This window comes from Dama dama, chromosome 20, assembly GCF_033118175.1.
Source record: "Dama dama isolate Ldn47 chromosome 20, ASM3311817v1, whole genome shotgun sequence".
Lineage (NCBI taxonomy): Eukaryota > Metazoa > Chordata > Mammalia > Artiodactyla > Cervidae > Dama > Dama dama.
In genome coordinates this window covers 90,803,823-90,829,517 of record NC_083700.1, presented here as the reverse complement: position 1 = coordinate 90,829,517, position 25,695 = coordinate 90,803,823, and positions in this window count along the sequence as shown.

Genomic DNA, 25,695 nt, shown 5'->3' with positions numbered 1-25,695 from the left:
AGGAGGCTCTATGATAGATCAGAACTGATCAAATTAGCAAATAACCCTTTAGTATTATAAACATTTCCAATGCACAATTAAGAATCAGGGTTTTTGCTCTGCCGAGCAAACAGTTGAAGAACAGTGTCTTAACCAAGACAATTTACAGGGACCTCTATGCACACCACCTTTTTTTCCTCTGCTCTTGAATCATTTCTAGTAATCCCTTCCTTGCTATCAAAATCTCCTGAGCTTGTTTTCCTAAACCAGATTTCAACTCATCTCTTGCTCCAAGTTCTCCTTCCTGGTTCTTCAAAGGCTCATCTGATTCCAGCCAGCCAGAGGATTCCCGGTTCCTCAACAGCCTTGCCCAGAGCATCAGAATATTATTGCTTCTGGCCCCAAGCCATCCTACTCAGCACCTCTCCAGCTCCTACCAAGCCTTTCTCAAAAGCTCTGGCACAAGATAAGGGTGTGGAAGAGTCAAAGGAAAAGAGTTTCTGCTGTCAATGAGCTCCCAGTCTATCAAGGAGACAAAGTGTTAGTTGCTCAGTCGTGTCCAACTCTTTTTGATCCCTTGAACTGTAGCCCACGAGGTTGCTCTATCCATGGGATTTTCCAGGCAAGCATACTGGAGTAGGTTGCCTTTCCCTTTGGCAGGGTATCTTCTGGACCCAGGGACTGAACCCAGGTGTCCTGCATTGCAGGCAGATTCCTTACCATCTGAGCCACAGACGAGACTATCGAGGAGACAAAAGATAAACACAGAAAGCAAAACAACCATAGCATACTGTATTTGCTTAAATGCCAAATAATGTGAATGTACAGAGAGCATTTGTGAGATACTTCAGAGGAGTCATCATTCTTGAATCTTCCTTCTTACTTACTACACATCTGACAATATTCCAAATATTGTTTCTTTTATTTCCTTCTTCTGGGATAGCTTCTTCTAAGATAGGTCTTCTATTTTTCCCTTTCTCGCTTTTCCCACCACCATCACCTTGGTTTGGACCCTGTATACTCTCCTCTAGATTATGGTAAGAGCCTCCCAGTTTAATCTCTTTGCTTCTATTCTCAACCCCCATTCAATTCATTCTCTATTGTAGCCAGAGTCATAATCTTTTTTTCCCATATCTATGATTATTTTTTGTTGTTGATGTGTAGCTGATATACAATATTATATAAGTTACAAGTTACAATATAGTGATTCACAAAGTTTGTACCCCATTTATAGATATTGTAAAATATTTGCTATATTCCCTATGTTGTACAATATACCTATATAACTTATTTTGTATGTAGTAGTTTGTACCTTTTAATCCCCTATCCCTATACTGTCCCACCCCCTTCCTTCTCCCCACCAATAATCACTAGTTTGTCCTCTATATCTGTGAGTCTGTTTCTTTTTGTTATATCCACTAGTTTATTGTATTTTTAGATTCCACCTAGAAGTGATATCACACAATATTTGCATTTTTCTATCTAACTTATTTCACTACCATAATGCTCTCCAAGTCCATTCATGTTGTTGCAAATAGCAAAATTTTCATTATTTTTTATGGCTAAATAGTATTCTGTTGTGGGCATCCCAGTGGCTCAGTGGTAAAGAATCCGCCTGCAGTGCAGGAGCTGCAGGAGACCCAGGAAGAGCCCCTGGAGAAGGAACTAGCAATACTCCAGTATTCTTGTCTGGAAAATCCCTTGGACAAAGGAGCCTGCTAGACTACAGTGCATGGGATCGCAAAGAGTCGGATACATGTTTGAACGACTGAAAAACAACACAAGAATAAATATTCTGTTCTATATACATACACCACATCTTGTTTATCTACTCATCTGTTGATGGGCATTTAGTTTACTGCCATGTCTTGGCAACTGTAAATAATGCTCCCATGAACATTGATGTGCATGTATCCTTTCAAATTAGTATTTTTGTTTCTTTTGAATTTATACCCAGGAGTGGAATTGCTGGATCATATGGTAGTTCTAACTAGTTTTTTGAGAAACCTCTATGCTCTTTTTCCACAGTGGTTACACCAATCTAATTCCCACCAACAGTGTACGACTGTTCCCTTTTCTCTATGTCCTCACCAATATTTGGTATCTATATCCTTTTTAATGATAGCCATTCTAACAGATGTGAGGTGATATCTCAGTGTGGTCTTGATTTGCATTTCCCTGATGATAGTGATTCTGAGCATCCTTTCATGTTCCTGTTGGCCACCTGCATGTCCTCTTTGGAGAAATGTCTATTCAGTTCTCCTGCTCTCTCTTTTTTTTTTTTGCCCATTTTTTAATTGGATTGGGATATTTTTTGTATGTTGAGTTGTATGAGCTGTCTATATAGTTTGGATATTAACCCCTTAGTGGTCATATCATTTGCAAATATTTCCTCCTGTTCAGTTAGTTATCTTCATTTTGTTTATGGTTTCCTTTGCTGTGCAAAAGGTTTTAAGTTTTAATCAGATCCCATTTGTTTATTTTTGCTTTTATTTCCTTTGCTATTGGAGACCAATTCAGAAAAAATATTGCTATAATTTATGTCAAAGAATGCTCTGCCTATGTTTTTCCCTAGAAGTTTTATGGTTTCCAGTCTTACATTTAGGTCTTTAATCCATTTTTAGCTTATTTTTGGGTACAGTGTTAGAGAATGGTCTTATTTCACTCTTTTACATGTAGCTGTCCAGTTTCCTCAGGACCACTTAATGAAGAGATTTTCTTTTCTCCATTGCATATTCTTGCCTTCTTTGTCATAGAGTAATTGACTATAAGTTCATGGGTTTATTTCTGGGCCCTCTATTCTGTTCCATTGATCAATGTGTCTGTTTTGTGCTAGTACCATACTGTTTTGGTTATATAGCTTTGTGATAGAGTCTGAACTCAGAGAGTGTGATTCCACCAGCTCTGTTATTCCCTTTCAAGATTGTTTTGGCTATTCAGGGTCTTTTGTACTTCCACACAAATTTTTTAATTATTTGTTCTAATTCTGTGAAATTTGCTATTGGTATTTTGACAGGGATTACAGTGAAGCTGTAGATTGCCTTGGGTAGTATGGCAATTTTAACAGTATTAATTCTTCCAATCCAAGAACTTAATATATCTTTCCATTTGTTTATGTCATATTCACTTCTTTCATTAGCATCTTATAGTTTTCTGAGTACAGGTCTTTTACCTTTTTATGTAGATTTATTTCTATGTATCTTATTCTTTTTGATGAGATGGTAAATGAGGTAGTTTCCTTAATTTCTTTTTCTGATAGTTCATTGTTAGTGTATAGAAATGCAACAGTTTTCTGTATATTTATTTTGTATCCTGTAACTTTCCTGAATACACTGATGAGCTCTAATAGTTTTCTGGTGGTATCTTTAGGATTTTTTTATGTATAGTATCATGTAATTTGCAAGCAGTGACAGTTTTGCTTCTCTTCTTCCTTTTCAATTTGAATTCCTTTTATTTTTTTTTATTGTCTGATATGTAGGCTCGGACTTCCAAAACTCTGTTGAATAAAAGTGGCATGAGTGGGCATCCTTGTCTTGTTCCTGATCGTAAAGGAAGAGGGTAATTCCTTATCACAGTTGTTCATTTTGACATTGAACTATATATTTCATTTGTAATGAAATATTTCAAATATACCAAAAAAATATAGAAAAACAAAGTAGCAAATACTTGTATTCCCATGGCCCATTTAAGAAATAAAATATTGAATCCCCTACATACTCCTCAGTTGCCTACTTCTCTCTTCTCATCCCCTAGCATCTCAAGGTATTTACCACGTGATTTGGGGGTTTTCACTCCTCTACATTTCCAATGCATATTTGTGCCCACGAATAACATATACTATTATTTTTCATTTTAACTGTCCAATTTGAAACAATTTCAAGTTAAATTTATATTGAATGTAATAGAAAATTATATATATTAAACTTCCTTTAATATTAACATACTGCACAATCTCAGTTCAGTTCAGTTCATTTCAGTAGCTCACTTGTATCTGACTCTTTGCAACCCCATGGACTGCAGCACACCAGGCCTCCCTCTCCATCACCAACTCCTGGAGTTTACCCAAACTCAGGTCCATTGAGTTGGTGATGCCATCCAACCATCTCATTCTCTGTCATCCCCTTCTCCTCCCGCCTTCAATCTTTCCCAGCATCAGGATCTTTTCCAATGAGTCAGTTCTTCGCATCAGGTGGCCAAAGTATTGGAGTTTCAGCTTCAGCATCAGTCCTTCCAATGAATATTCAGGACTGACTTTCTTTAGGATGGACTGGTTGGATCTCCTTCCAGTCCAAGGGACTCTCAAGAGTCTTCCCCAACACCACAGTTCAAAAGCATCAATTCTTTGGTGCTCAGCTTTCTTTATAGTCCAAATCTCACATCCATATATGACTACTGGAAAAACTATAGCCTTGACTAGACAGACCTTTGTTGGCAAAGGAATGTCTCTGCTTTTTAATATGCTGTCTAGGTTGGTCATAACTTTCCTTCCAAGGAGTAAGCATCTTTTAATTTCATGGCTGCAGTCACCATCTACAGTGATTTTGGAGCCCCCCAAAATAAAGTCAGCCACTGTTTCCCCATCTATTTGCCATGAAGTGATGGGACTGGATGCCATGATCTTAGTTTTCTGAATGTTGAGCTTTAAGCCAACTTTTTCACTCTCCTCTGTCACTTTCATCAAGTGGCTCTTTAGTTCTTCTTCACTGTCTGCCATAAGGGTGGTGTCATCTGCATATCTGAGGTTATTGATATTTCTCCCAGCAATCTTGATTCCAGTTAGTGCTTCATCCAGTCCAGCATTAGTTACAATTATCAAAGCTAAGGGCTTCCCTTGTGGCTCAGCTGGTAAAGAATCCGCCTGCAATGCAGGAGACCTGGATTCAATCCCTGGGTTGGGAGGACCCCCTGGAGAAGGGAAAGGTTACCCACTTCAGCATTCTGACCTGGAGAATTCCATAGACTGTATAGTCCATGGGGTTGCAAAGAGTCGGACACAACTGAGTGACTTTCACTTCACTTCACTCCAAGACATTAACATGAATGCAATACTATTAATTAAACCAAACTCTGTATTCAGACTTCCTCAGGTTTTCCATTATGTCCTCTTTCAATTCTAGAATCCAGTCTAGGACCCCATGGCATTCATTGAGTTACTGAGTCTCCTTAGTATCCTTCCATCTGTAACAGTTCCTTAGCCTTCCCTCTTCCATCGTGATCTTGACACTTTGAAAGAGTACTTGACAGGTATTTGGTAGAATGTTCCTCAATTTGTTTGTCCAGGGTTTTCTTATGATTTGATTAAGTCTATGGATTTTTGGGGAAAGTATCACAGAAGCTATGTGCCCTTTTCAATGCATCTGCTCAGTCATACACAACACTGATACAACTTATTATTTATAATATTTATCTTGATAGCTTGATTACGGTGGGGCTGCCAGGTTTCTCCATTGTGAAATTACTGTTTTTTCTTTAGTAAAAATAATATTTGGGGAGATATAATTTGAAACTATGCAAATACCCTGTTTTATCGTAAATCTTCATTTACTAATTACAGTATTTATTGGTAGATCTTGCCTGATACAATTAATATTATGATGTTCTAAAGCTGATTTTCTAATTCCCTAATTCATTCTATTTTTTAAAAAACATTTCTAAAATTTATTTTTGGCTGTGCTGGGTCTTCGTTGCTGCACAGGCTTTTCTCTAGTTGTGGTGAGCAGGGGCTACACTCCAGTTGCAGTGCGAGGGCTTCTCGTTGCAGTGGCTTCTCTAGTGGAGCACGGGCTCTAGTGTGAGGGCTTCAGGAGTTGTGGCGTGTGGACTCAGTAGTTGCTGCTCCTAGACTCCAGAGTATAGGTTCAATAACCGTGGTGCATATGCCTAGTTGCTCCCCGGCATGTGAGATCTTCCCAGATCAGGGATCAAACCTGTGTCTTCTGCACTGGCAAGCGGATTCTTTACCCCCGAGCCACCAGGGAAGCCTAATTCCTTCTATGTTTATTCATTGAAATTCTTCTGTAAGGAAGACTTTTTACTTCTTACTCATTTTTTATTTATTCATTTATTTATATCAGCAAGGACTTAGTGATATTTATTTCATTATTTGGATTATAATCCAAACTGTGAATATTTATTTTGTTGCTCAGATTGTTTAAGCTTTGGCCTTTGGGAGCTCTTTTGGTTGACTTCAGTGTCTTTTTGACATGTTTCTGTCTTAGTACCACAAGATGCTCTAGGCTCATCTTATATTTTCCCAGCCCTGGAATCAGTCACTTCTCGAAGGAGCACTGATTCTTTTTATTAAACACTGGAAATTATTAGAAACCAAGATCTGGGTACTGGATGTGATCATTGCTACTGGGGTATCACTGCTTATAGGCCCTCTAAGCAGACAGAACTAGGAAATATTTGTATGTATACTAACTCATGTGTATATACATATTTATACTTATATATCTATTTGATATATATTTTTAAAAACAAGAGTTGATACTGATAACTTGCATGTTTTTTAACTTTACATAAATAATGTCATGTAAAATATATTTCTACAGCTTGAGTTTTCCTGTTCAACATTTTTGGGGGGCCGTGCCACCAACATGCAGTGTCTTATTTCCCTGGCCAGGGAACAAGCCCACGCCCAATGCAGAGGGAGCACAAAGTTTTCACCACTGGACCACCAGGAAGTTTCCAATTTGATTATTTTTGAGATGTAATCATATTGATACATATAGTTCTGGTTTGTTCATTTTAACATTTATCTTAACAGTAGCCTTTTGTGTGATAAATCATGTGCATTTTTTCCTAAGAGTCATAGACTGTTGCCAACTGTAAGATTATTGTCAGTCGTTTGTAGTGGTTTATGGGCTTTCCTGGTGGCTCGGGGGTAAAGAATCTCTGTGTCAGTGCAGGAGATGTGGGTTTGATCCCTGGGTCCAGAAGATCCCTTGGAGGAGGAAATGGCAACCCACTCCAGTATTCTTGCCTGGGAAATACCATGGACAGAACAGCCCAGTGAGCTACACAGCCCATGGGGTCGCAAAGAGTCTGACACAACTAAGTAAGCATGCACGCAGGCATAGCTATTTAAAGATGATATTAAAGATAGCTATTTAAAGATGAAAAAGCAAAGCTGATTGCCTACCTCACATTTTAAGCACTTCATAACTATTACATTCTTGTGGTGACTGTTTTTTGAAGAGCACAGTAGAGGAGTATTATTGAACAGCCAACCACTCTATTCTTCTATTAACAGTTCTTTATGGATTATACCTGTATATGTTGTAGCATGGTGAGTTGTCTTCTTTTAGTTTATTTCTTTATTCCAGTTTTATGTTTCTTAGTTTCTAACCTGCTTAAAAATAATTGTCCTTTGTAGTTACTTACTTCTGAGGTCATTTGATAATCTTTTAACATTCCTAAAGTTTTATTTGCTGTTTGAGAAATTTGCCATTTGCTATTTTTCAAATTCACTCTGAATTTTCTAAATTTAGACCTTATTCAGAAAATAATTAAGGTAAAACAGTAAATCTAGTACATATTATAGAAATTTAAATATAGTAAATAGAGGAAAGCAATAGAATGGAAAAGATTAGTGATCTCTGCAATAAAATTCGAGATATGAAGGGAACATTTCATGCAAGAATGGGCACCATAAAGGACAGAAACAGTAAGGACCTAACAGCACCAGAAGAGATTAAGAAGAGGTGGCAAGAATACACAGGAGAACTATACAAAAAAAGTCTTAATGACCTAGATAACCATGAAGGTAGGGTCTTCACCTAGACATTCTGGAGTGTGAAGTCAAGTAGGCCTTAGGAAGCATTACTACAAACAAAACCAGTGAAGGCGATGGAATTTCAGCTAAACTATTTCAAATCCTAAAAGATGATGCTGTTTAAGTGCTGCACTCAGTATGACAGCAAATTTAGAAAACTCAGCAGTGGCCACAGGAGTGGAAAATGTCAGTTTTCATTCCAATCCTAAAGAAAGGAAATGCTAAAGAATGTTCAAACTACTGTACAGTTGTGCTCATTTCACATGCTAGCAAGGTTATGCTCAAAATTCTTCAAGCTAGATTTCAGCAGTACCTGAATGGAGAACCTTCAGATATACAAGTTGGGTTTTGAAAAGGCAGAGGAACCAGAGATCAAATTGCCAACACTGGTTGGATTCTGGAGAAAAGCAAGATTCCAGAAAAACATCTACTTCTGCTTCATTTATTACAAGAAAGCCTTTGACTGTGTGAATCACAACAAACTTCAGAAAATTCTTAAAGCAATGGGAGTACTGGACCACCTTACTTGTCTCCTTAGGAACGTGTATGCAGGTCAAGAAGCAACAGTTAGAACAGGACACGGAATAATGGACTGGTTCAAAATTGGAAAAGGAATAGGTCAAGGCTGTATATTATCACCCTGTTTATTTAACTTATATACAGAATACATCATGTGAAATGCTGGGCTGGATGAGTCACAGGGTGGGATCAAGATTTCCAGGAGAAATATTAACAATCTCAGGTATGCAGATGATACCACCCTTATAGAAGAAAGCAAAGAGGAACTAAAGAGCCTCTTGATGATGAAAGTGAAAAAGGAGAGTGAAAAAGCTGGCTTAAAATTCAACATTCAAAAAACCAAGATTATAGTATCTGGTTCATCACTTCATGGCAAATAGAAGGGGAGGAATTAGAAGTAGTGACAGATTTATTTTCTTGGGCTCCACATGATGCGAAGAGCCAACTCATTGGAAAAGACTCTGAAGCTGGTAAAGACTGAAGGCAAAAGGAGAAGGGGGTGGCAAGCATGAGTTGGTTAGATAGCATCACTAACTCAATGGACATGAATCTGAGCAAACTGCAGTAGTGAAGGATGGGGCAGCCTGACATGCTGCTGTGCATGGGATTGCAAAGAGTTGGACATGCTTAGCGACTGAACAACAGAAACAATAGTTGAACATTTTCCTATTCATAGTGTAATAGTTTTATAATTTGTCACTTTATTGTTTATTCAAACATTTACCCCTGATTCTATAATGGAATGCAGCAAGGGCGGTCCTCGGCATGCAGCCATTACTGTGCATCATTACTCCCGTTGATTTAGTCAATGGTCAGTGGGGCAGTGGTCATCAGGTGGAGAGTGAGATAAGAGGTGGATCCTGGCCTTCTCCCTGAGGCCTTCCAGCCTGTTTCCTGAACTGTGGCTAGGGTTGAGCTGGGAGGCTCATGAAACAGGCTGGGAGCTGTGTCCTATGGGGCTCCAGAGCCCTCGGCAAAGCCACTCACTAGCCTTGGTCCAGGCCTTGAGGCAGCGGCGAGCTTTTCCCCATCTCTGTCTCTGCAACATAATAGCAGTGGCAGTTGGCCTGGCTCACAGTCTGTGGGACCTGGTTCCTCACCCCCCAGTTTGGGCAGCCTGAGTCTTGAGGGCCAGTTGGGTTGGGCGCCTGGCTCCCTCAGAGATGACAGCTGGGCAGGGCCTGGGAACCTGGCCCTGAGGAAGCCGCCAATTGATCTGCCTCCTCTCAGCCAGGATCAGGAACTTGGTGGGTGAAAGTTGTGCCTTGGACCTTGCTCTTTCTTGTCATTTAGTGTTAGTTGCTCAGTTATATCTGACTCTTTGTGACCCCATGGACTGTAGCCCGCCAGGTTCCTCTCTCCATGGAATACTCCAGGCAAGAATACTGGAGTGGGTTGCCATTTCCTTCTCCAGAGGATCTTCCCAACCCAGGAATTGAACCTAAGTCTCCTGCACTGCAGGCAGATTCTTTACCATCTGAGCCACCAGGGAAGCCCTTTCTTGTCATAACAGAGAATAACATTTGTTTGGTAGAGATTTATAGGAACATCATTACCAGACCATGACCTGACTTCGAGGACAAAGGATCTGACACCAAGAAGTTTGCAACAACTAACCACATTCCTCCCTTGCCTTTCCTATAAAGGGACTTGCTGGAAGCTTTCAGGAGCTTGGGGTTTATAAGACATGAGTCACTCATCCCCTTACAGGGTCTTGCAACAAGCCTTTCTCAGTTCTAGACTCTAATGTTTTAGTCTTTTTAAAAAATTTATTTTTTAATTGAAGGATAATTGCTTTACAGAATTTTGTTTTCTGTCAAACCTCAACATGAATCTGCCACAGGTATACCTATGTTTTAGTATTGTTTGGCCTCACTGCGCTTTGGGCATACAGACTTGCATTTTCAGTAACAATTCTAACTATTAGTAAAATCTATGACTCTCAGTGTGGATGAGAGTAGCTGTGAGAAGCTTCAAAATGAAAAACTGGTTTCTTTAGGGGTGTGGGGTTTTATTTATCACACTGCATCATAATTACCTTTATTCTTGCCCTGGTGGCTCCATGAAAATGTAGACATGACTGATTCATTGATGAGTCCCCAGCTAACAGCCTTACATAAAGAAGATGCTCAATGAGTAGTTGTTAAGTAAATGGATGACTGGTTGGATGGATAGGTGAATGGTTGGATGGAGATGTAGGTAAGATCTCCTTAAACTCTGGCATCAGAAGGCTTCATAGAGGACCTGGAAACTGTCATTTTAAGGATGGGTAGGAATTGATGAAAAAGAAGGACATCTTTAACTTTCATCTTTCTCCTCACCCTCACTTTAAGTGTCCAGAAGTGAAGTGAAGTGAGTGAAAGTCACTTTTCTTCCAAGGAAAAGGAAAGTGAAAGTCGCTCAGTTGTGTCTTGACTCTTTGCAGCTGCATGAACTGTACAGTCCATGGAATTCTCCAGGCCAGAATACTGGAGTGGGAAGCCTTTCCCTTCTCCAGGGGATCTTCCCAACCCAGGGATCGAACCCAGGTCTCCCTCATTGCAGGAGGATTCTTTACCAACTGAGCTATCAGGGAAGCCCCTAAGTGTCCAGATGTTCCCACTAAAAAGAGGACCAATTGGTGTCAGTTGACAATGGCAAGGCAGAGTCAAGATAATAGGTTCATCTTGGGTCTAGATCTGTTCTAAGTTCCATCATCATACTGCACTACAGAGAAGAAAGTATAGGTTAAGAATTATGAAGTCTGAATTCCAGTCCCTGCTGTGCCACTAACTCACTGTGTGACCTTGTACAAGCCATACCTCTTCTCTGAGCATCCGATTGCTAATATGTAAGATGAAAGCATTGGGTTAGAAGGGCTTAAAGATACATTCCTACTCTAAACTTCTATGAAACATCAGACTTTAGCCAACTAGGCCCCTAGTCACAGAAGCATATCAAATCATCGCTATTCACTCTAGGGATGGAAAAGGACCATCTAGTGCTCTAGTCCATTTTCCCACAAGAACTTGAAGTCCTGCAATAACCTCCAGAAGCAGCTCTTTCAATTCAGTTCTTACATATCTTTTTTCCTAACAGCCTCCAAAAGAAAAACTACCTGCTTGCTCATTCACAAATTCAATCAGAGGAGCATAGACTGCCAAAGCTGAAAGTACTCATTATCTCCCTCATTTGGGGAAAATGAGGCCCAGAGAGTGACAAGGTCTTAACCCAAGTTCACTCAGCTAACTATAAGAACATAATAAATTATCTAGTGATACTGTCAAAAGAGAGATTAATCCTGGTCAAATGGTTGAATTTCACAGACGAAGAAACAATTCCTTCTTCAAGAAGTAAAAGCAAGTCAACTATAAGGAGGAATAAAATCAGACTTGTCCACAGCAAAAGTTTGTCATTCTGAGGGAAAGTGTAACGCCATGGATATTTTACCCAACTATGTTGTCAGAGAAATAAAAAAATTACAGGTGCTTTAACAATTTAAAGTTGTTAAAACTATTATTAAAATTGAAAGAATTTAAAGAATCCAGCATCCTTCTTGAAAAAAATAAATAAAAGCTTGATGCTGAAATCCAGCAAATCAAAACATGAATGTAAATTAAAGAAGTTATTATGAAACATTGGTGATGAAGATTGCATCTGTTTAAATCTAGAATTTAGCCTAAACAATTAGAGGAATTATAGTTGTAAATTAAAATGTGAATATTATAAATATTGGTAAAGTAAAAATTATTGCTGTTTAGTTGCTAAGTTGTGTCCAACTCTTTTGAAAGCATGTGGACTGTAGCTCGCCAGGCTCCTCTGTCCATGGGATTCTCCAGGCAAGAATATTGGAGTGGATTGCCATTTCTTCCTCCAGAGGATTTTCCTGACCTAGGAACTGAACCTGCGTCTCCTACATCGGCAGGCAGATTCTTTACCACTGAGCCACCAGAGAAGCCCAGAGTAAAAATAATGAATAACAAAAATTAGGTGTAGGAGAGGAGATGGGAGAAGTATAGACTACTGATCATCTTTATGACAGATTAGACAATATTGTTTAACATTAAAATGTGTAGTTTTAAAAAATAACTCCAATTATTTTCATAATCTTTTATAGCTTATTCATAAATCCATTAGTCATTTTACTTGTTAAATTAACTTCCATAAGGCTTTTTAATTAAATATTTTATTTAAAACATCTTGCTCAGTGTGAGCCCTTTAAAATGGTTTCTCTATGCCAATTATCCTGTATAAATACATATAGAGATGTTCAGAATGATTTTCACCATAAGTTAAAGATGTTATTTTGAGTGTTAGAATTAAGAGTGATCTGTTACTTTCTTCCTGGTGTTTTTTCTGTACTGCTTGAATTTTTTATAAGCATGTATTACTATTTTTAAATCATGACAAAATTACTGTTCTAAAAAACTGGAGAGGGAGTTTGGTTCTGAGGAAATACTCCCTAACTTTTGAAAAACAGATTCTGTCAATAATATCAATATTAAAAGTTATTTTCATTGAGTGCCTACATCATGCCAAGGATTTTTCATACAGTATCTTTATTGCTCACCACAACTCTAAAGGCTAGGTTACAAATGAAGCTCACAACGATAAAGCATTTTGCCCAAAGTCACATACCCCCAAAAGATCAAAACCTCTCTGATTCTTTCCATTGAGCAAACACTTTGTGCATAATAATCAGAATTAATTCATTGTACTTCAACTTTCTCTTTGAATTTCCACAGCCTTAGATTATTCTCTGGATGCTTGATGACAAACAATGAGGCATCCTCAAAAAGACAGAGAATAAAGTTGCCCCTGAAATAAAATCCACTCTCCATAAATGAAATTAAACATCTGTAGGAAACTAACAGCCTGTGTGTAAAACTGTCAGAGAAGTTTGGAAACACTCAAAGCTCTCAGGCCAAGATGCCAAGGTGATCTGGAAGTGTTCCCTAGAAACTGACTACAATTTAATGAGTGGAAATCATATCAACTGTAACATATCCTGTTTGGAGAACATCTGTGTGAATAGAAAAACAAGAACAGTCAACTACGGAAACCTGAAAAGGTAAAGTCACAGGTGTCTCTCCAGGTACTACCCGGGGATAAGAAATTTTAGCTAAGCAATGTTAACAATATGATTTTCTTGACAAGACCTAGAAAACAGTCCTTTGCTGCATGTTAGACTTGCCTCAGCTACTTTTAAAGTAAGATTCCTATTTGGGCTTTGCCATAACCAACTGAAAGAGCTTCCCTGGTGGCTCAGTGGTAAAGAATCCATCTGCAATGCAGGAGACATAGGAGACACAGGTTCGATTTCTCGGTCAGGAAGATCCCTTGGAAGAGGAAATTACAAGCCACTCCAGTATACTTTCCCGGGAAATCCCATGGACAGAGGAGCCTGGCGGTTACAGTCCAGGGGGCTGCAAAAAGTTGAACACAACCAAGCACAGCACAGCACAGCGCACAACCAACTGAATCAGAATCTCGAAGAGAGGGCCCAGGCATGAGCGCTTAAGAAATCTCCCCAGGTGCTTCTAAAGTGCAATCGGGGTTGAGAAACAGCTGAAATGAGTAGAGTGTCTAAGCTTACTGATGGAGAGGTCTCTCTTGAGATTGACTCACACCCTTTCCTCTGATTCCAGACCTACCACCAGGCTCCCCTCTGATACTTGGCTTCCCATTAGAAAATGCATGGATCTTCTGATATGAGTATTCTGGTCTGTTTTGCGAATTAAATTGGCTTTGAAAATAGCACTTTCTTTTTGTGAATTAATAAATGGACTCCTGGTTTATGTATCAGTTATAGTGATCTTTGTTAATGTGGGTCTGAGATATGTCTCTAATCTGAAAGATGTAGCCCCTGTCAAGTGCCATAAACATCAAGGTTCTGAGCCTGTCAGGATGCTGGACCCTGGTAATGTACCAGTCTGTGAAAATGAATCCAGGTGACCAGCAGACCTTTCCTGGGACCAAATCATTAGCTCCACTGCAGGCCTTTTTTTCTCCAGAGCCAGGTTATAAGCTTCTTAAGAGCACAGACCCACTGGTCAGGATTCTGGTCTTTCACTGCTGTGGCCTGGGTTTTCACAACAGAAAAAAAAAAAAAGCACAGACATGGCTTCTCTTTTTTCATCTCCCACCACTGCCTAGCACACGGCTGGGCAGTTTAAGAAACTTCCAAAAGAGATTGAGAATATCAATGAAGGAACGAATGAGTTCAGTGCATGTAGGGGTATGTCTGTCTATTGTGGAACCTTGTGTCCAATCTCTGTCCTTAGATCAGGAGGCCATTTCTCACCTCTGATTCTCTTCTTTATATTGGGAGACTTCTTGAGTCTTGGTGGAAGGTAGAGCCTTATAGAGAGTCAGAAAACACAAGATGATTGTTTCCCCAGCCTCATTTGCAACTAAGTAAGGGCTTGGGTCCTCCAATTAGACATAGTCACCCCAAACTTTGAATCCGGGGCTGGTGACCCAGAGGAGGAGGGGCCACAGAAAATCCATTCTAGTGGCAAAGTGGGAGCAGCAGCGGGCATGCTGTTTCTGGGGGGTGGGGACTGTGGCAGCATACAGGATCCAGAGATAGCAGTTCCACTGGTCACAGCAGCAGTGCTCTCACCAGACTGGCTTGGTGATGTGGTTTGAGTTGTGGGCTGGTTACTCACTGCCTCACCTTTTACGCTGCTGTATATTTTCCGTGCCTTTGCTGTGATTCTGCGAAATCCTCAATGCCCCTCCCACCTCCACCTTTTTAATGTGCTTTTAATAATTATTTTTCCTGCTGAAATCAATGAGTCATTTTCTGTTGCTTACTGCTTGGAACCCTGTTATGGGCTGAATTCTGTCTGCTGTCAAACTTCCTATGTTGAAGTACCTCAGAATGTGACTATATTAAGATACAGAGCCTTTAAAGAGGTGATTAAGTTAAAATGAGTCCGTTAAAATGGGCCTAATTCAATCTAACTAGTGTCCTTCTGCGGAGAAGGCAATGGCAACCCACTCCGTTACTCTTGCCTGGAAAACCCCATGGACAGAGGAGCCTAGTAGGCTGCAGTCCATGGGGTCGTGAAGAGTCGGACACGACTGAGCAACTTCACTTTCACTTTTCACTTTCATGCATTGGAGAAGGAAATGGCAACCCACTCCAGTGTTCTTGCCTGGAGAATCCCAGGGACGGCGGAGCCTGGTGGGCTGCCGTCTATGGGGTTGCACAGAGTTGGACACGACTGAAATGACTTAGCAGCAGTGTCCTTCTGAGAGAAGGAAATTTGGACACATGGTCACCGTGGGCATATGTGGACAGAGGGACGACCGTGTGAGGATACAATGAGAAGGTGGCCACTTGTAAGCCAAGGAGAGAGGCCTCAGGAGAAATTATACCCTACAGATGCCGTGATCTTGGACTTCTAACTTCCAGAAGTGTGAGAAAACAAATTTCTGTTCTTTTTTTTTTTGTTTTTTCTTTATGTGGACCATTTTTAAAGTCTTTATTGACTTTGTTACAGTACTGCTTCTAGTTTTTTTGGTTTTTTTTTTAAATGTTTTGGTTTTTTGACCGCAAGGCATGTGAGATCTTAGCTCCCCAACTAGGGATCAAACCTGTACCCTCCTGCATTGGAAAGCAAAGTCTTAACCACTGTACCACCAGACAAGTCCCTAAATTTCTATTCATGAAGCCATTTAGTCTGTGGTGTTTTGTTAAGCAGCCCTAGCAAACTAATACAAACCCTAAATACATTTAGTGATTGATCAAATATTGTCTGGTCAGTTACAAACCAGGCATTGGAACAAGATTACTACATGTAAACAGAGCAAGATGAGAAGGAAGAGTCAAGATGGGAAGCCAAGCAGGACCCCAGGAAAGAATAGACTAGGTGGTGCAAAGCAGCAGGTAGGAAGGGAAGCCTAGAGGAATACTCTAACCCCAGTTGAAGTGTTTATATGGAACCCAACTGATCCTTTGGGGTCAATGTATAGCACTAATAATAGTTATAATTTATTAGTGATTACCATGTACCAGGATCTTTCACATGCCTATTCCTCCACCTCGTAGCAACTTTGTTATTTCAAAGGCGACTTTTATTTCTGAAAAAGAAATTGAGTTTCGGAGATGTTTGGGCAACTTGTCTCAAACCATATTGTCAATAAATGGTGGGGTCAGGAGGATGACAAATTTCAAAGTATACCTGATGAAGAAAAAAGGTTTGATTGTTGGCAATGTGAAGAAATTTCTAAGAAGGAATTTTCTACTATTACAACAGATCTTTTAGAAGCACAATATACCTCCTAGGATCTCAATACACGGCCCAGCTTCAAACCTTTGATATTTCTACCAGAAACTCACATAACAGAGGGCAGCCGTCTAGAATATTTTCCACAGGAAACATCTGCCCAAATATTTCGAAGACTGTGAAGTGTCCCAAGAGGGAAGAGGGAAAGCTGAGGCCAATCATAAGTGTGGTGATAAGTCCAGGTACCAGGTGGACTGAAGCAGAGAGAAAATGCAGGCTTCCTGCTTTCTACTCCCTCTGGAAGCATGCTCTAGTAAAGTAAACTCTTTCCAAGACTCAGGTTCCCAGGTTAGTGATCTGGTTTTCTTCTAATAGGAAGTGAGCCGTCTCTCAATCAGGGAGTGGGGGAGGGGGAAATTATTGCCAATTACACTTAACATGTAGGAGGGAAGGTTCAGACATTTTGTGTCTTTACAATTAAGAGACCTCCAGTTTATTCTTAGAGTCAATCACAGCCCAGCCACAGAACACACATTCTTTCTTTGAGTGTTTACAAGAGAATCAATTAAAAAAGATTTTTAAAATCCCTTTTTGTTTAAAGCAACTGACATAATAGAAGGAAAGGATTGAGTCCCTGCCAAGAAAAGGCTTTCTAAACCTTCTTTGGCTCAAGTTGACAGCACTTTAAGGTCTTTCAATAAACCAAGTCACTGGCCCCAAATAGAAAATTGCTACCAGGAAAGAAGAATTTTTTAATGGGATGTCTTTGAGTTAAATTAGAGTCTGTAATCACCCTGAATGTATTAGTCAGACTCATTGTTCTTCATATTTGTCCTTCACATGTGATTAAGGAGAAGCACTCCTCATGTGCCAGGCATTGTACTAGGACACTGAGGAGCCAGGGTATTAATCCATCCTGATTCACGCTCTCTCAGGACTTCCAGTCTGGGGAGGAGATGGACAGGTACTCACAGATGGTACAAGGGAGTGAACAAAAGAAAGGGGAAAGTAGAAAGGTCTAAGGGAAACTAAGCATGTAACACTGAGCTAGTGGGTTCTAAGTTGTAATTTGGGGTCCCTGAGTGGAAGGGACAGCACTCCAGTCTTCTCTCAGTTTTGAGCAGAAAAAATATCTGCTTTCATTTGGCGATAGAAGGGGATAGTATCAGTATTTACTAGTTGCTGTCACAAAGCAGAATCAGACATAGTTCCCTGCCTTCAAGGAACTTATGGTCTTTAGGAGAAAAGACAAGTACACACAAAATATTACAATCCAGATAAATGACAATATAATAAATCTACTAAGAAGAGACATTGTAAGTTTTCAGGGAACAGGAGAGGATGCAAGTCTCCTTGGAATAATTGGGAACAGCTCCACAAGGAGAGAGGACATATTCGAAGAACATGTAAGAATCTGCTGTGAGACGCTTCTTCCAGTTATCCAAAGGCACCATGCTATCTTGCCTTTGAACTTTTACACATGTTGTTCCTCTATCTAAACCACTTCCCTGTTCCCTGTTCCTGACCCAGTTAACTCTACACATGTTTCTGGTAACAGTTCAGTTAACACTTCCTCCTGGAAGCCTTCCTTCACAAGCCCTTTCTCCATCCCATACCTAGACTGACTTATTGCCACGGTTTCCCGTAGAACTGTGTATATATGTTAAGGTTGGACGAGCACAGAACTTTTGTTTATTGTGTTAGGAGCAGTGAGAAGTTCAGTATGATTAAAGCATAGGGAACACGGCTCAACCAAGAAATATTTGTGGAATGGATGAATGAATGAAGGCTTGCAAGAACTTTATTTATTTTTGACTACACAGCTTGTGGGATCTTAATTCCCTAACCAGGGACTGAACCCCAGGCCATCAGCAGTCAAAGTGCAGAGTCCTAACCACTGGACAGGCAGGGAATTCCCTTTGTCCCAGAATCCTTCCCCGGCAGCCCTCCCCCGTCCTTCCAGTCTGGGTCAAATACTTACCACTCTGTTGTGCCTTTCTGGCATCAGGGAGTTTAGGCAGAGAGTTCTGGGGTTCTGATGTTGCTGCTCTCTGGATCAAAGTCTACCAACTGGGACCCCAGATACCAAGTTGGAGGGAACCATCAAGGTCATCTCTCTCCCACATGGAACTGATCTCCCAGCCTTCCAGTTCTTGCTTATTGCTGAAGCACTTACCCCATTGAAACCTTCATGAGGAGGGCATCAGTGTGACCCACAAACTCTTGAATCACTCCTCCTGAGGATCTGTGGACACTCCAGATCCAACTTGTCCAAAATCAAAATACTGGAGACGGTTTGGGCTTTAAAATCAGACAAACCTGGGTTTAGCTCTGCACTTTACTTGTTCGGTGGACATTGGGCAAGTTACTTCAAATCTCAGAACCTTAGTTCCCTCAACTGAGACCCCAAAGCTCTTGGATTAGAGGAGTGCTGTGTCCATGCCCATTTTAGAAAGATCTCTCAGGCAGCTGTGTGGGGGATGGGCTGGAGGGGCGAAACCAGAGACAGTTCAGAGGCTGCTGAATAGAAGTGTTTCCAATTACTTCGGCCTCAGCCTCCTCCCCAGCACACTCTCCACTGTGACCCCGGGGCCAACCTCATGCTGTTGCCTAGCAACTCACCTGCATCACCCAGGGATCTGAAGCTGGGGCCCCACAGAGGATGTGGAAATGACCAGTTTAGTTACAAATTCTCAGGGGAATCATGCATCAGTTCATTCCTTAAATATTCACTGGGCTCCCACCAAGTGCCAGGCCCTGTGCTAGGTACTGGGGACTTAGAAATAAATAAAACCTAGTCTCTTTCCTCAAGTAATTCATAACGTAGCAGAATGGACAGATTTCTTCATTTATTCATGAAATATTTATTGAGTGCCCATCAACAGCAACAGTAGAATGGATAAAGTTGTAGCATATTCGTACAACTTAATAGTATGCACACAGTAAGAGGATGACAATCTACAACTATACACAAAGATATGAAATACTGATGACTGAGTGAAACATGACGAGTGAAAAAAGCTAGATAGAAAAGAGTACATTCTGTATGATTACACTTAAAGTAGAAAAACAGGAAGAAGTAATCTATACTGCCAAAAGTCAAGATTGAGCACTTGGGAGGTAGTGACTAGAAGGGGGCATGAGCAGGGCTTCCGGAGTGACTGAAGCATGACTTCCTGGAGAAGGGGATTTCTAATCAAGTGGGAGTCTACCATGCAAGGGAGAGGAGGCAAGGCCTTACAGGCATCAGAAACCAGAAGGAAGAGGCAGGAAATGAGACCGAGGGGTTACGTGGGGCCCAAACTGTCAAGGGCCTGAGAATAACAATCATGATAGCTCAATGTTTGTCGTATGACAGACGTTGTTTGGCATACTTTACATGTTTACATTTATTTAATCCACCAACCACAATGAGTAGGTGCTTTTATTTCTATTCTATAGATGAGAAAATTGAGGCAGAGTGCAGTTAATTAACTTGCTTAAAATCCCACAGAATGTGACAGAACACACCAACGAAGATAATTCCGGCATGCTTGATCACTGTTCCACGCTGCCTAGGTCATTTGGTCACAGACTAAGCCACTGAAGGTATTTAAACAGTGGTGAACCAGGATCATTTTGTTGTTGTTGCTTTGGCTGACATGGGTCTTTGTTGTTGCACATGGGCTTTCTGAAGTTGTGATGTGCAGACTTCTTATTATGGTGGCTTCTCTTGCTGCAGACCGTGGTCTCTAGAGCATGTGGGCTTCAGTAGCTGTGGGTTCACCTGGGTTCAGTTGCTCCAAGCCATGTGGAATCCTCCCAGACCAGGAACTGAACCCGTGTCCCCTACATTGGGAGGTGGACTCCCAATACCTGGACCAACAGGAAAATCCCAGGGTTCGATATTTGTGTGACAAGGATTATCCTGGTTGCTCTACAGATTGGCTTGGGTTGGGTTGAATGGGGCAAGAGTGGAGGCAGAGAGACCAAGGAGAAAGCTGCTCCAGGAGTCCCGGTGAGAGAAGCTGAGGCCCACATGAGGGTAGAGGCGGACAATTTTTAGAAATCAATGACAAAGTCTGAGTTTTACACATACTGCTAGAAATAAGATCCAAGAGAAAGCAGAAGTTATTTTATTTTATGACTGCAAAAGCAGAGGGTTGAGTTAAATATACCACTCAGTTGTCTTTGGTCTTTGTCTTCTTTACTTATTTATTCCCTTTTACCCTCTTTCTTCTCCCAAACTCTACAGGTAAACTCTTTCGTGTATTTATTGTGTAACTTTATATTGCAAATATGTGTTTTCATATTGTGTTGAACATATTTTACATTCAGCCAAATGGTACTGAGTTATGTATCTCATTCTGTAACTTACTTTTTAAAAAAATATTTATTTATTTATTTGGCTGTGTTGGGTCCTCGCTGTGGTACACAGGATCCTCACCGTGTCATATAGGATATTTCATTGAGGCACACGGATTGTCTAGTTGTGGCACTTGGGCTTAATTGCTTAGAGGCATGTGGGATCTTATTTCCCTGACAAGGGATGGGACCCACATCTCCCATACGGCAAGGTGAGCTCTCAACCACTGGACCACCAGGGAAGTCCCTGTAACTTACTTCAGTATACCACATTATATTTTTCAAGATCTATTCCTGCTGCATGTTTATTTTTAGTCTGTTGTCTTCCTAGAATTAAAGAATTAGATTGACAATACAATGCCATAGAAAGTGCTTTATCATTGAGTGGAGAGACTACAGCTATAGCGCCTGCCCCTCTACTAACATGTGATGTGAACTTGGGCAGGTCCTTTTTCCTAGTTGAATCTTAGCTTCCTCACTTATAAAATCAGAGTTGCCTTCTACATCTAACCTTCCAGGCAACCTTCCTTACCTTATACAGAAAACTCCAGTCCAGAGTGGGAATGACTTGATCAAGGTCACACAATAGTTATCAATAGTTCAATTCAATTTAGCCCACATTTATTGAGTGCCAGACATGATGCTAAGTGCTTTGGATATTTAAATAAATAAGCCCTGCTGAGTTCCTCCTCTCAGGGCCTCTAAACAGAGCTGTGTTAATTTTCCAACAGCAGGTGCAGAGATAGCCTGTGGGAACTGGTCAGATGCAGTAGAGATATTAATAGGACGGAGCCTCGGATAGAATCTAAGGCAGTAATTCCACCACCCCAGTCAGGCCCCACAACATTCCTGGCCTCAAGAAAAGGAAAGAGGTTGGGTACACAGCTTCCTATTTGTAAAAGGTTATTTATTGCTTTAGCATGTACCAACAATAACTGATCTAAAATAGACAGAATGCCCTTATCTATCTCTGTGCCTGATTACACAGCAGTAATCGTAGGATAAACAATTTTATATTCTACTTTTTAAAAATGTTTTTGTTGTTGAACAATAAAACAGCTGCTGTTGATTATTTACTCTGTCCTAGACACCAAGTACTTTACATATGTTAGTTTATTTAATCTTCATTACAATCCCATGAAGCAGGAGGTACTATTATTATCCCTATATTAAAGATAACAAAACAGAAGCCCGGGGAGTTATATTACTTGCCCTGGGTCAGTGGATTTCTAGCATTTTGAGTGCAACCCATAGCAGAAACATAGTTTACATTATACTTTAGATCACACGTACCTGTTTCACAATATTATACTAATCCTTACTGTGGGGGACACACTCAATATTTTCTATTCTTTTTGTTTGTTTTCATGCTGTTCTGAGCCACTAAATTGATTCTATGACCTACTAATGATTTGAAACACATAGTTTGAAAAACAAGGCCCTAGGCAACACATATACCACAACCCTAACAAAATTGCACAAAATGTGAAGTTGTCATACTCTTTAATGCCCTGTATCAGGTTCCATGCTGCAGGTTAAAGACACAGGTTTGAATCAGACACAGTCTTGTACTCAAAGCATTCACAGCCTCCTCAAGGAAACAGGTGGGTAGGCAAGGACAGCCAGCAGTGGTTTTCGGTCCTGGCTGCATCTTAGAATCACCCAGAAGATTTGTTTTTAAAGCACTAACTAGTGTTGAGTCTCTATTCCCAGACTTTCTGATTCAGTTGGTCTGTGATGGGGCCTGGATATTGATATTTTTGTTTATTTAGTTTTGCTATTTAGACATGCACATATATTGATAACAGGGAACATCATGAGGGAAAAACACATTGGAAACTCTTACTTCTTGGGTTCCAGGGTTGAAACAGGAGGGAGGGAGGCAGGGCACAGCCATAGGATACGATGTAAACTAATGAGAATCAACTAGGTAAATCCATGATGGTGGAATAATTGACTTCCAGTGGACCCTGAGGCTCATTATACACTCATTGTTAAATTTTGTTTTGCTTTTAGCTAGTTTGTATTGAAATATAGTTACTTTACAATGTTGTGTTAGGTTCTACTGTATAGCAAAATGAATCAGCCATACATATACATACATCCCCTTCTTTTTGGACTTCCTGTTCAGGTCACACAGCCCATTAAATGGCATTCTTTGTGCTATACAGTATGTTCCCATTAATTATCTATTTTACATGTAATATCAATAGCGTATATGTATCAGTCCCAATCTCCCAGTTCCTTCCATTTCCCTGGATCTTGGTATTTCTTAAAAGCTCCACAGGTGATTCTAAGGTGCAACTGGTCTGAGGATCAGTGCGATAAAGTATAAGCACTACATTAAAGGGAAGCATAATATAGGAGCATCTAACTATCTAAAGGTATTGAGAAAAGCCTCAAAGAGAAGTTGTTTTTTGAGCTGAGTTTGTGCGCTGAATACCTTCTGTTTGGTCCTTTAAATCCACTGTCTGCCCAACACACTGAAACTGTGCAGAGTAAGTCAGTGGGTTCCTCTGCTCACTGACTTCAGCTTAAGTATGGGCCAACATCCTTGCAGGAGATTGGTGAGAGGGCAGGCACATGGTAATCCCCTGGCTATCTCCTGGTAAGTTTGCCTTGGGCTGGCTATGACCCTCCTTTGAAGGTAATTCCCCTCTCAGGATGGCTTGATGAATAGGACTCTTCAGATTCCATAATCTCTCCCCTTTCTCCCCACCATTTCAGGTCAAGGGGTATTAACAGCCCAGATAGGTTCCTGAACTATCCCCTGTCTTCCTCTATACCCCACCCACATGTTTGAAATTAGTCCCCTTGTGAATAAACCTTTGTCTAATTATCCTAATCTGAATGTGTCATCTGTTTCCTTTTGGGACTGTCTGATAGAGCCTAGAAGCAGGATGGGAGCTTGCTCTAAGGATAAGGAAGAGGGAAAAAAAACAAACCCAAGCAGAGGGAGCAGCATGGGCAATGAAAAAGAGGCATGAAAATATTGTATTTTTGTTTAATTCCCTTTATTGGTGAAGGACATATTGCTAAATTCAATGTTCCGTTCTCAGTCCTATTCTTACTAGATTTATCAGCAGCATTTAAGCAATTTATTGCTCTCTCTTTCTTGGGACAAATATGTCACTTGGCCTCCATGATATTGAGCTCTTTTGGTTCTTGTTCTTCCACTGGCTAGGGCTTCCTAGGTGGTGCAGCGGTAAAGAATCTGTGTGTAATGCAGGAAGTGCGGGTTCATGTGGGTTTGATCCCTGGGTGGGGAAGATCCCCTGGAGAAGGAAATGGCACCCCACTCCAGTATTCTTGCCTGGAAAATCCCATGGACAGAGAAACCTGGAGGGCTACAGTCCAGGGGGTCTCAAAAGGGTTGGACACTACTGAGCAACTAAACAATAACTTCCTCTGGCTACTCTTTTTCAGTCTTCTCTTCTGCTTCTCTCTTATTTTCCTGATGTCTTCATCTCCCTGAAGGTGAATCTTGGAGTCCCAAGGACTATCTTTGGTTCTCTTGTCAACACTAACTCTCCATCATCATCCAGTAAGTTTCTATCTTTGACCTAGATCTCTCCTCCAAGTTCAGACTCATATATCCAACCTAACTAGAGATAGGAGTGGTATCTGGAGCTGACCCCTCATACCAACTGTTACATTTTCAGTAATTTTTTCAGCCTCTTGTCAAACCCTCTTGAAAAGGGTGAAAGAGTCATACGATCTGAACAGGTATCAGAGTATTGAGTATTAAACATAGTCATTACTAAAAATTAAAATTATGTACATTTAAAAAATAAATTATATTAAAAATAAAAAATCACTGTCTAATTATTTCAGTATATCTTATTATTTTTTTATACTCTTGGGGTTATTTCCATCTATTCTCTTTGTATTATGGAAATACTATATAATGGTGTGCTGCTCTTGCATCCCTTCCTAACTCCATGTTCAGTGACATCAAGTTGGTAGCTTGAAATCAACCATGGTGAGAATAATATACAACAGAAATTGACAAATGCTACCAATGAGAGTTTGGTTTATTGTTTTGTTGATTGCCTAGACTTAAGAAAGTGGTGGGAAGGGCTTCCCTGGTGGCTCAGTGGGAAAGAATCTGCCTGCCAATGTAGAAGACACAGATTCGATCCACGGTCCAGGAAGATCCAACATGCTGTGCAGCAACTAAGCCCCTGCACCCCAACTATTGAGCCTGTGCTCTAGAGCCCAGAAGCTGCAACTACTGAGACCATGTGCTGCAGCTACTGAAGCCCACACAATCTAGAGCCCATGCTCCACAACAAGAGATGCTACGGCAATGAGAAGCCCGTGCACCGCGCCTAGAGAGCAGCCCCACTCTCTGCAACTAGAGGAAAGCCCGCACGGCAATGAAAACCCAGCACAGCTAAAAATAAAAAAATCATTTTTTAAGTGATAGGAAAATATTAATAATGCAAAATAAATTTACAGTGTATTGTGTCTAGCTATTGCATTGTAAATAACTTTAAAACTTGAGGAAATATTCTAGTATTGGAAAACTATTAACCCATTCAGCATAGAAGCCACTTACGTCTCTGTAGTGAATTCCAACATGTCTTTATTGTTTCACTTTCATCTCAACATTAATGCAAATGAAAATATCAGCAAACATTCACCCTAGAACTATACTCATTCAGCAGTTCAGCCATTAGTTGGCTACTAATACAAGTTTGGCAAAAATTGAATAAAACATTCTGTAAGTATAAATTGGCCATGTGGAATTTACAATAAGGAGTATTGTATATTCATTATTATTTGTGAATTATTTGCTATGCATAATTTATACCAGAAAATTTTATAACAAACTGATATGGGATACACACACACACA